Genomic DNA, 12,740 nt, shown 5'->3' with positions numbered 1-12,740 from the left:
AAAGCTATTTTCACTATTGAACTTTACACGGATTGGGAAAATGTCATCTCCTGGAATTTGAATCATTGAAGCTATCTCATGGTATTATTCCAATGTTGTCCAACCATTGTGGTCGGTCAAATCTAAAAGGAAATTATTTGTATTATATGGTTACCCCTTTCCTAATAGATAATGGTGCATACGTGAAACATGCGATCGAAGCTTGGGCCTTGCCGCTTTCTCAGCACGGTGAAATAATGAGCTGTTAGCTAATCGTATTGGATTGGACACGCGCACTGTCTTATATTTCCATCCAGGCGATTGTGTGGAGAACAATCACCAAGTATGTAGCGATATTGTTGTGTTAAAACCTCGGCATTTTCCTTGCATGACCAATCAAGGGGTACGCATGAGGCATGTGTTATTAAGTTATTGCAAACTAATGACTCATCTGGCAAGTTATATGTAATTGTACCAGGTGGCTGTGCTTTACAAGCGTTTTGGAAGGATATAAATTAACATCGTAATGGTCAGTCAACTGTTACACATTCATTTCCAGGAGTTTATTTGCTTGATACGGGTAATTGTACGAATAGAGGTGATGGTTGGGTTACTAAACAAATGGCTGCACTTGTAAGGCGACTAGCGATTGTATCGGATATGATAATAGCACCTACCCTTAAAATTCCTCGACCTACAAAAGAAACTAACATTAATTCTTGTTTAAACATCTCACCTTGGAACGGATCACGTAGGGTTTATTATGTACCGCTTGAGCCTATTCCTGATGTTATAATTAAATCCAAATAATATTGGTCAGTACGTTATTTTTAGCATTCCTATGTTAACATTGATGATTTTGGTGCTTACGTATTATATAAGAAATATCATTTTTCCAAATATTGTAAATGTGAGTTTTCTCCCATCAATAAATGTAAGATTACTAAATCAGAGGAACGCGATACACCAGAATCTTTACAAACATTTGAAACGGTTGGTATCACGTTAACAACTTGGCTTGAATTTTGATGTGACCTGGAGTTAAATTTCATCTTGTTCAGATAAATTTAACTTCCGGTGAGGGGCGAATGTAAAATTTGTGAAGACTTAGTACATGTATGAATAATTATAACTTGTAGTTCATCCGTATATCAAATAGAGGCAATTACGTGAAGTGACCACTAGTCAAATATATGGTTTTAATTGTTACCGAAGAGTGGGCTTATGTATTTCGTCAGGGAGAAGGCACTGGGCAGCCGATGACCATGGGCCACTAACATGTAACAAGTTGAAGTATGGTGAAGTAAAATGACACTGATCAAGGAATTGATATTCTAATGACACCTACAAAACTTGTTGGTCGGGTCAGTGTGTGTTGGTGAAATATACGTGTATAGCGCAGAATGAATCTGAAGTGAAGCTGTTGATCAGATAACAGGTAAAGTTTCAAGACACAATGATCATGATATTGATAAGGCTAATACGAAAAACATGATATTTTATGTCATTTTCTTCTTGTATAAACACGATCAAAAATGTATGTATATTCAGACCTGTAAATACTTTGGTCTCCAGCATACTGGTTCATGAATAAAACATCATATCTGGGTTGTTTTTGAGTGTTTAAAAACTCACAGCGTCACTGGGTCGAGTCTAGGATCTTGAAAAATGTGTCATGTAGATGAGACCCCGGTCCGCCAGACACTCGAGCCCATAGCATCAACAAAGAGAGGACAGAAATTCTACAACCTGACTAAATATGTTGCAGCCCACACCTGTAAACAGGAAGTCGGTTTGCTCAGACTTAGTAAAACTTACAGTGTATATAAATCATACTCATGTAAAATATTAAGAGAAATTCCCACCTATATCAAAACCATGCAATGACCCACTTTTGCATGGTGTAATGACCCCCATGGTGATACGCCCTGAACTGATGAATAAAATCTGTATACGTAGAATAAAATACTGTAAGACCTATAGTGGTGAAAATAGTGAAATGAAAATAATAAAAAAATACCTGCTTATAGACACTTGTTCGCACAATTCTGTGTACCTCTCCATCACAGTAGTTTTCCGAGAGTACGTTCCACAATACCTGTACACAATTTCAACTGGTACTACGTTTATATTGTGGAGATCATCAGCCACATGTGTACAGCTGCGTCATATTTATTTATTTATTTATTTATTTGACTGGTGTTTTACGCCGTACTCAAGAATGTTTCACTTATACGACGGCGGCCAGCATTATGGTGGGAGGAAACCGGGCAGAGCCCGGGGGAAACCCACGACCATCCGCAGGTTGCTGTCATACCTTCCCACTTACGACCGGAGAGGAAGCCAGAATGAGCTGGACTTGAACTCACAACGACCGCATTGGTGAGAGATTCCTGGGTCATTACGCTGTGCTAGCACGCCAACCAACTGAGCCACGGAGGTCCCTAGCTGCATTATAACGGAATGCGGTTCTGTATATATTACATAGCGCCGTGCTGCTTTTGAGGTTATTAACAATAAGAAAAATAAGACAGGAGTTACATCATATTATTCACTATTGCCGATGTTTTTTTCATCTCAGAATAACTTTCGGCTGTTTAGATCAACAGAGGTGACCAAGCATACAGGTATCAGAATGTATTTGAAGCTTTAGATTATTACATACATCTCAACGTTAATACAGCGATTATCCTGTCGTCCATCGCTATAAAATAAAAATCGGCCCTAAAAAAAAAAACAGTAAAACAATAAACAGATCGCGGATGTGGGTGAATCCCGCTGTGTAGTAAGTCTCCCTCCAATAAGGAAGTAAAATATGTATTTATCTATTTATTTTTTTTTTTCATAGGTGTTTTACACCGTACTTCAGAGTATTTCACTTAAACGACGGCGGCCAGCATTATGTTGGGCGGAAACCGGGCAGAGCCCCGGGGGTGGGGGTGGGGGTGGGAAACCCACGGCCATCTGCAGGTTGCTGCAAGGCCTTCTCATTTGCGACCGGAGAGGAGTAAAATAAATATGAAAGCAAACTACTCTCGTGGTATAATCTCTGAGTGACAATGACAAACAGACGTGACCAAGCATTCCGTGTGGAGCCTTACCCAGGTATCAGAATGTATTTGACGATGTAGCCTAAAACATACATCTCCACATAATAAAAGCTGTTATACAAACCTCCACTGGTGTAAAATAAAAACTGTCCTGTCATTAACCATGTTTTGATCATATCATCAAATCATCAAATCAATAAACTATAAATCATGTAAATAGATCACGAAAAGGCATGAATGTAGAACATTTCATTCAAATAAGGACCGTGTAGAACATTTCATTCCAATAAGGAAGTAAGATATATCCAAACACAAACCAGTCCCGTAGTATACATTCCAATAAGGAAGTCAGATATATCCACACGCAGAGCAGTCCCGTAGTATACAATATGACAGTAGAAAAGAGAGACTGTTGTAGATATTTGGGAAATGCAATATAAACGCACCTAAATACAGTAGGTTGTGCAATGTGAATGTACACAGACAGTGTACACAGCTAACGTGAGGACGATGACAGTCCCTGCTCTCCCAAGACACTGGGGCATGATCCTGACTTTAGCAGGTTTAACGTTTGGCCTGACAGCAACACGCGTCACAGGTGAGTCCGGATAATTGACCCATGTGACTCCTAATTACTGTCGTAATTCTTAATTTAAAGCATTGTTTTAACAGTCTACACTTGTTGTTTGTTGGACTAATGTCGTCTGTTCCGCCATTCCTTACACCTGTTTAAGTCATTCGATGTATGTAGCTCGACAAATACAGAGTTATGTAGTGAGATATTCTTACAGACACACGTAAACAATGAGCTTATCTTACGATGTGAGAAGAGACATCCTCAGGGTATAGCTACCCATGTCAATGCGACATAATCTTATAAAAGCATTCGACGGGATCCCAACAAAGGTGGGGTCTTGTTATAAGGTGCCTCAGTCATCATAAACCTGTGTTTCTTATCGCCACTGAAAATTTGAATATTTCAAATTGGAGTGCTAAACGTGGCGGCCACATAGGCCCCTCTCACCTAGGTTAAAGCAGTAACATTCAGTCATTTATTCTTTGGTGAATTCTCCTCAGACGTGTACATATGACTTAACCTACACCAGGATGTAATGTCAGGCATCCCCGTGTTATTAAACAGGTATATTAAGATAAATCAAACTTATAAATACAACTACAAGATACACATATAACTTGTAGGAGCCCTTCCCTACAGGCTCTCCTGCCCACTGTTGTGTTCTACCCACAGTGGATCAGGTCCTGAACATTGAGGCCCCAAGATAGAATAGCTCCCTCTGTTAAACATGTATTTATTCACATATCTGATTGTTGCTTAGCACAAGCAACATGCAGTTATACCTGGGGGTCAGTATAACCTCAGGTGTTTGATGTCTCTCGGATTTTAAGAAGTGTTAACCCTGCGACACAACACAGCTGAGAATTTGGGTGAGTGAATAACACTCCAAGTGTACCAACGTGTCAAACACGCTTATATGAGATATCTTACCACCAGTAGACGCCTCCTTACACAAACCAGTAGGCATGGATAAGTCCTAATATAAACACCTATAGAAACAAATAGCCCGAATACAAAGTCCCGCAAAATTCTCAAGACTCAAAACGACTGTTAACTTCCGGGAGGTTTGCATGTGTTATGTGTCAGTTATGGATGAAGAACTTCTGCTAACAAAACTCTGTAAGTAGCACGGCATATATATTGAGATTTGTCAAGTATGTTCCCTTTGAAGAGACCGGTAAAGAAAGCATACATCATGAAGTGAATAGCCTGTGTCTCGTGCATTCCGGTTTACTTCTCATGTGGAAAACACATTTCCATACGTGGCAACGCAGAGATTTTTGTATGCACTTGTGCATGGGACAAGTGTTTTAAACTGTTATATTTTTACCTGTTTTAGTTATTGCAATTTTTTTCGGATTAAGGAGACAGAACTCCATCTAATTCAAACTCAGATATGACTGAATTGTGTTACTAGGTGCTGGACCTAAACAATGTGGAACAAACTCACTGTGTGGTTATGGAGCTAGATGTGACACGACTCAGTGTGTATGCTTGTCTGACAACGACGATCTGAGGAAGAGGGACGGTAATCCTAACTCTCTATTTTACTGTTTAAGTAAGTTGAACGTTTTACAGTATCGATGGAATACAGCTCTCTGCTTAATCATCAGATTGTATAACAGCCCAAATATAATGGAAATACTCAATGTGGGCTATAAGCTGTAAGTTAATTACGATTATGCGAAGAAACAACCGCCCCATTACAGTACACCAATCAATCTCACAGAACTTATCCACATTATAGTTATTTTATACGACTAGCAAAGCTAGGGAAAGAGAAATTCCGTCCTCTGTGTAAACCATTAGGCAGTTTGGTGCGGTTAAAAATTTGTTAATTACGAAAACTTTATTTTCTTTGTTAGAATAAAATGATGGTATTTAGCATCACTCGTTTCAATAAACGAACAGGTGCAACAAGAAATCGATCACGGTGGTACAATGATGTCGGCAGGTAATTTCTCATGCAATAAAACAAATAAAACAAGGAAAACTTACTTGAATATGAAGTAGAATAAAAAAAATATGTGTGTGAAGAACTGAAGTGATGTGATTTATACCATCTGTTTTATCAGATGACAAAAGTAATGTCAACAGCAGATTTTGTTACGTTCAAGTGTTTTTCCTCACGGAATTCCCTATATAATAAAAATATGATTACGTGAGCCAAGATCATTTTACATAGATATGTTAGAGAGTGATAAGGGAAGAATTTCCCATCTAGTTACAAGGAGTCCTTTAACGGAAACACCTCAAAGAGACGGTTATAAAATGGGTAAAACCGGTACAACATCGTTTTATGTATGTATCTCACATCATTAACTGAGAGCGAATTCGTCCAAATTACACACTTACATTATAAGACATCATAGTGTAACACTGGAAGAAATTGCACATGCAATACACTCAGTCTCACTGCCTCTATGCAAATGTTTGAGAGTTAGGCAGCACAAAGATGAATTTTGTGGTCTCTCAAGAAAAAAAGACAAAATATTTCTTGAAAATGTCTTTGAATGGCAGGTTAGTGTGATTCAGAGGGACAATGTACAGTTGATAACCAGCTTTATTTGTCTGTGTCCTAAGGTGAGGGAGTTACGGAATGTGGAGATAAGCTATGTGGATACAGAGCAGAATGTAACACGGACAGGAGTGGTTGTAGATGCTCATTCAGCAATGCTGAACCAAGAGAACTGAAGGGCACATCTCCATCCCTGTGGTACTGTGTGGGTAAGTTAAAGTATTCCTACCATCAGAAATATAATATTGCCGCTGTAATTCCCAATTGGTAATCAAATGTATATCCACAACTGATCATTGTTATTGTCACCTGACTTCACAGACTTCGGTGATACAAGGTTACATTCATCCGTAGTGTTGCAGATTTAAACGGCTAGGTATGTGTAGATATGAGGAACTGGCATATTTATAAATATTCATGATAGTGATCATAACAACCGGTGTTTGTTTGTTACCATGTTGAAATACTCAGCTGGTGATGAGGATTTAAATTTGGTAATTTGTTCAGGTGTTTCCATACGTCTCCACGGATTCCCTGGCAGACAAACAGTCCGTATTTACTAATTACTAAGTGTAACCTGGTTTTTATGGTGCTCTTGTGGGATACATTTTGTGCCAAAAGTGACAAAACTGGAGGATGTTTGCCTTATGATTTCTCAGGAAATCATGGGTAACAAGTGGTGTACGAGTTCATTACAGAATAGCAACAGGAAATTAGTTATGCACATAACAGAACGTCATAATGTCTTTCTGCACCAAACCAGAATTCCAAGGAAAAAAAACCTGGGTCACAACACTTCATTGAGGGAGTGTTCATAAGAAAAACAATGTATCAATCGTTTGATTATTGGTATAATTTCTCCCAGGTTTGAAGAGCAGATTAAACACACTCGCTTGAAATGATTATTATACTGTAACATGTTTAACACACGTTCACGTTCCCCAGCATTACTTACCCAGGAAGTCAGAACGAATAATCTATGGGCAACATAGCGTTGGAATATTCGAAGCAAATATCTGATTTCAGGAAATGGGAAATCTATTATCTGTTGTTTAAAATGTGCCTTTTCCCAAATAAATAAAACATTTCTTATTCAAATTTTAACAGGTAATTTAGCAGACGGACACCCGATAATAGTGTTAACACCACATCAGTCTTTCCACATGAACGTACAAAATCGTCCTTGCTCACAAAACTGCTTTAAATTAACTGTCTGCTTTTTTGATACCTAAAAGGTGAATTAGAATTCAGCGTGGATTTAGACACTTACACTGTCTTTTTCCAGTCCTAGAGTATAAAAGTTACTAATGATGAAATATACCGCTAAACGTGTGCTCATTATCCTGTATGTTGCAGAAAAATGTGACCTTAAAGGCAGTATGTGTCCTGACAACACCACATGTACGGACCCTTCAGGTTATAACGGGCACCTGTGTCAGTGTTCAGAAGAAGCCACACAATCATCTACAGGGCAATGTCTGGGTGAGTACATGGACAATGCACCAGACATTTTTTCACACCATTTGTTGATGCAAAAACAACAGTATAGTTGCGTACTGGTATATGTCATTTCCGCACAGGAAATCACTAAATTAGCTACATGTGTTAACTATGTTTTGGCGAAAATCTGCTCAAGTCGTCTAACTTTCCTGACTTTCGACGTACAGAAGAATTGGTCAGGCGACACACCTTATGAGTAGAAACAAGGGTAAAGATTTCTGAAAAGGCAATGTACAAGCAGATATGGAGAAGACTCATTCACTTGAAGCGCATGTATTGTGTTTTATTGTGGATACCTTTGGTGTATTTTTCATCCTAACACTAGCCTCTTTTCTTTCTACGCATGTTTTATAGTAAACTATCTATTTGTAGCCCTGAAATTTACACCAGTATTGAACATACACCCAGATTTCAAACCCTGATGTTCTGTTATAGGAGTGATATTAAATTCATTTGGTTGCTTGCTGTCACTTTTTGGTGCTTGTCTTGAAAACTTTAGGGTTATTAAAAAGCACGCAAAATGGTATAAATTTGAAGTTCACAGTAAAGCCTGAACGATGTCTTTGGCTAGGGGTAGTGAGATGCCCGACAAGTTTAACATGTGAGATTACAAGCCAGTTAAACTCTTGGGGACATAGCCAACGCTGAGATCAAAACAAGTACTATAATTCCGATATGCACAATCCAATATACAAGTGTATATTGTCGGCATAATAAATTTACACCCCAAATTTCATAAAAACTCAGCTTATCAATCTCGCCCTTATGGTCTAAATGTTTATCTATACTTTGCGCGGTAAAAAAAAATCTTACAAAGAAACGGCGAATGTAATTTATAATACAGGTCTTTTTGAGGGCACCTCCCTAACTCATTTGTTTGTTTTCTCTTTGATGAAATTATTATATTTGAAGCAGTAATCTTCGCCCATATACGAAAAAAGCCTAAACATAAGGCATGCAGAATGTTTACACGGATTTTTGCAAACACGGTTCACATCAGGAATAGAACAGGCTGTTGTATAGTCGGTAAATGTATCATGTAAAAGATGATGTTTTATCGCAATGTTATTCACGAACTTAATTGTGAAACACCCGTCACTGACCGTTGCTAGCACGTTTTACGATTTGTGAATTAATGGAATCTACTTTACAGTACACAAAAAATCTAACAAAAAAAAAAGAAGAAAATATGCTCGACATAATTTGGTATGACTGGGTGTGCAAAACACATTTCAGCTCTATGTGATAACTACCTCTGCTTATCGTTGCTTTGATTCAGCTACGTCAAGCAAATCCACAGCCTCGGTTGGCCCTGCTACAAAAACAACAGCCGGTTCAAACCTAAACAGAAATGTACAGAACGGTAAGTTTGCCATTTAATTGACAAATAATTATTTCTCCTAATTATGTTCCATACTTTGTTCGAACGGCTGTGTTTAATACTCAGATGTTTCATGCAATGCTGAAAAAAAAATCCAGCACTTTTGTCATAAATAAAAAAACACTTTATTGTGCTGATGAATTTTTGAATGTATATGTTTTGCTCGACTAAATTTGACTGTTCCATACTAGTGTAGACAACCAAACTCCCCCAAAACTAATAGTATTTTGCAGAGTATTTGATTGCATTATGGAAAATTGCATTATAATATCTACTCTCCTGCATGTATTTCCCTGATAGTCAAAAAGTAATATCATTCAGTTGCCGTCGTTCATTCACAGAATAACGGTTTATCACACATTCAAAACCAAAATATTAGCAGGTGGAATGAAGCTTGTACGTATTTTCGTGTTACTTATGTCAGATTCTAAACGTCCCATCCGATGTCATTAGCACACATTAAAAATATCCATTATCTGATTCAATTCCTTGGCTTCAGATTGTAATGCCTTAACAGTCGGACTCGCAGTAGGATTCGGGGAAGCTCTTTGTATCACGGTGATCGTTGTTGTTGTTGTTCTTATTTGGTAAGCAAACTACGTGTTTTCTTGTGTTTTCTTGCATAATTCAGGATTCTGCTGGTTGACTAAGAATCTCCAAGCCCTGATCCATTTGCAATGTTTCTATGTTATTCCTTATCAAATATGATGACAACACAGCATATTAAGTACTTCTAGATCAGGAACGTGCATTATGAGGTTTACATGAACAGAATAATGAGCTAGGATAAAACCCATAAAAACGATGGCATACACTGACGAGAGGCCGGATTTTACCTGTATGTATAACTACTGGCCAATTGTAACACCATCATTGCTGCTCTGCTTTTACTCTTCGTGCTGATACATGTTACATAAAGGTTTTAGAAAGAGCCAAACTGTATAAGAAACTGTCCACAATCAACAAAGTATGAAACTGTAGCGAAATATTCATATTCACCTTAGCCTTTCTTTTACACAGGAAACATTGGGGCTTGAAAGTAATGGAATTATGCAAGTCTCAAGGCTCTGTGTTGCAAAATATTAATTCAAATGACAACCTATCAGCTGTTGAAACCGGACATTCTTATGAGAATGTTGGGAGTTCTTCATCACTGGAAGAAAGCAGACGAAGTAGACGAACTGGACAACCAGTCGGTGATTTCCCAGCATATGAAGGCGTTAGTGCGCCATCACAGTCACCTAATGACAATGACAATAGCGGACTGTACGAATTTGCCAATACACGCGACAATTCAGGGACCAGACTGTACACAACTCTGAGGCAGACTTAGCGTCTAATTAAAAGTGAGCCACGCGTTACCCTGGTCGGCCCTGGATACATGTACTACTGTAAAGAGAATGTAGCATTCACAATGCAATTGTGAACGGAAGATAATAATGTTGTTCTCTACTTATCCTATTTATACACATTCCAGTTTACAGTATATGTTGCTGCCAACCTGCCAAGATGTGTCTGCAGCATTTATCTCCTTTACCGATTATAGGGAGCGATCGTAACACAGTGACTGATTTTAATATGTTGTACTCCTTGTAACATTTTCTCGTGACGTTAATTTTAATAATGCCCTCTGCAATTTATACAATAATTTTAGACTACGGCTGTATTATTTTCTAATATTATCTTCATCAAAGGATAGCTCAAGTTGTACATACCTAACGACTTGCAGAATAGGCATTTGTTTCATTTTAACCACATTTAACGGTATATTTTAGATGGCTGCACACAAGATTATCTTCCATTGAAAAGGATATGGCAGCAATGGATCATCCTTTCGTTTTAATATATGGTTAAACGCTCACAGTATTAACTGTGAAACGTGTTCGCCAAGAGTCTGTCGACATAATGTAGCACGTTAGTACCTTGTGTGACTGTTATTTGTCAAAGGATGTTTGAGCGACACAGGTGAAGGACAAGATCTCTTCATTGTTTTATACGGAAACCACGTGTGGTACATAAAGATATTTAGTTATACTAAGAAGACTGTACATTGCAAATAGCGTATTCACAATATACACAACAAACCTTATTCTTTTCTATTTACTACGGTGTTATTTACATGTCCTATATAACTTCATCAGCATACATGCACTTGTCTAACATTTGTTTCTATACGTGCTTGTTATACGTAAATTTAGTACTAAACGATTACTTTAAGCACAAGAGCCTTAGCTGATATAAATATGATAGCAGCAGAAAACCAGGTGGACTATTGTGTAATATATTATAACTTGGGTAATAAAATACACACGTCGGTGGTTAGGTTAAACCAAATCTCTTTTCCAGCTGTCTAAAAAAGTACGTGGCTGTAACCTTCGGCCAGATCATCAAGCCCTCGATTCGTTGTAGAAAATTGCTCTGACACATACACCAAGAATTCACATGATATTCTACTTACATTATCTGTTTTGTTGACTGACATGTCAGAGGTTACCATAGATTTCTTACAGGCAGGTTATTGAAAGACATTCAGAAAAAAAAACACAGTTTGTGAACTGGCTGTCTGACTGACACCCCTTGACGACTTTCGTAAAACTTTGGTCTATTAGCAGACGTATGTACATGTAAGGATAAACTGAGTTGTTTATCTAGTTTAGCACAGACATTTGAAAGTCCATGGGATAAAACAGAAGCCTTGATGGCATATGATAATAACATTGAGAAAAAAAGGAAAGATAAGGCATAACGCCTTGCAAGTTTACAACGCGAAAGACAGCTCACGTCACATCTGAGCAGTTCGTTTGATTACGGAGTTGTAATCTGTAAACACGAACAGGTTTCTGTGCACGGCGGTTGTAATCCAGTCCTCTCATCAAACAACCTGGGGCTCGTTGGTGGACATTCAATCTCTTCCACTAAGACGTGAAACATTTTTTATAGGGTAGGTAGACTTTATTCAGACGGGTATAGATTGCTAACGTGGAAAGAATGGCAATGCCTACCCTCCCAAGAGGATGGGGCAGTGCCCTGACTTTACGGTGTTTATGGTCAACCTTCACGGCTACTTACCTGCTAAATACGGAGAGTAACCACCACCCCGACCCCCCGACCCCCACCCCGAAAAAAAATGAAGAAATTCAAAATCAAAATACATTGACTTTCTTATAAGAAGAACAACTTTCCAGTTTTTTAAACGATCTTTAAACTTTGACACTTTCCGTCTGATTTGACTGGTAACCTGTTGTGTATGTTATTTTTGTAAAAGTGAAGTGTTTTAGGTGTTGCTTGACTGGTACCTTATCAGGTACATGTACTGAATATTATTTCCTCAGAATAAAAAATCATGAGGTAAATAAATAGCTACATGTACATGTATTGCACAGGAATAAAACTGACATCTCGTGGATCGCCAATGTCCCCTCAGCAGCAAATCTTCACCGTCCACTTCTCGTTTTCTTTACACGCTGGAAACTAGAATTTTAACGCAGAATAAATGCTGAGGTACATTTCATAGTCCTCTACTTGGAACCAGTTAATTATTCCAGTTAAAATAACACAAGAATGGTGGGATCAGTGACTGTGTTATGAAGTAACAGTGATTGCCTTTTCCAATTATATTCTAATAAATTCCAAATAAGACAGTTAAATGTCTTGCTAAATTCTGCTTGAGCCGTAGAAATACAGATTGTCTATTTTGCTACTGTAAAAATGGTACATGATACATATGCATAATTC

The 12,740-nt window shown here is 38.0% G+C and overlaps 1 long non-coding RNA gene across 1 annotated transcript; it reads left to right on the top strand.

Annotated features, from left to right (window-relative positions):
- The first annotated feature begins 7,552 nt into the window (after window positions 1-7,552).
- LOC135462765 (uncharacterized) lies at window positions 7,553-9,596 on the top strand. Its single transcript, XR_010443490.1, has 3 exons — window positions 7,553-7,606; window positions 8,904-8,987; window positions 9,505-9,596. It is a non-coding gene; the product is annotated as an uncharacterized LOC135462765 (long non-coding RNA).
- Window positions 9,597-12,740: the final 3,144 nt, after the last annotated feature.

The sequence above is a fragment of the Liolophura sinensis genome, chromosome 2 (assembly GCF_032854445.1).
Source record: "Liolophura sinensis isolate JHLJ2023 chromosome 2, CUHK_Ljap_v2, whole genome shotgun sequence".
Classification (NCBI taxonomy): domain Eukaryota; kingdom Metazoa; phylum Mollusca; class Polyplacophora; order Chitonida; family Chitonidae; genus Liolophura; species Liolophura sinensis.
The sequence above is the reverse complement of the archived record's forward strand: the minus strand, read 5'-3'. Positions and strand labels throughout refer to the sequence as shown.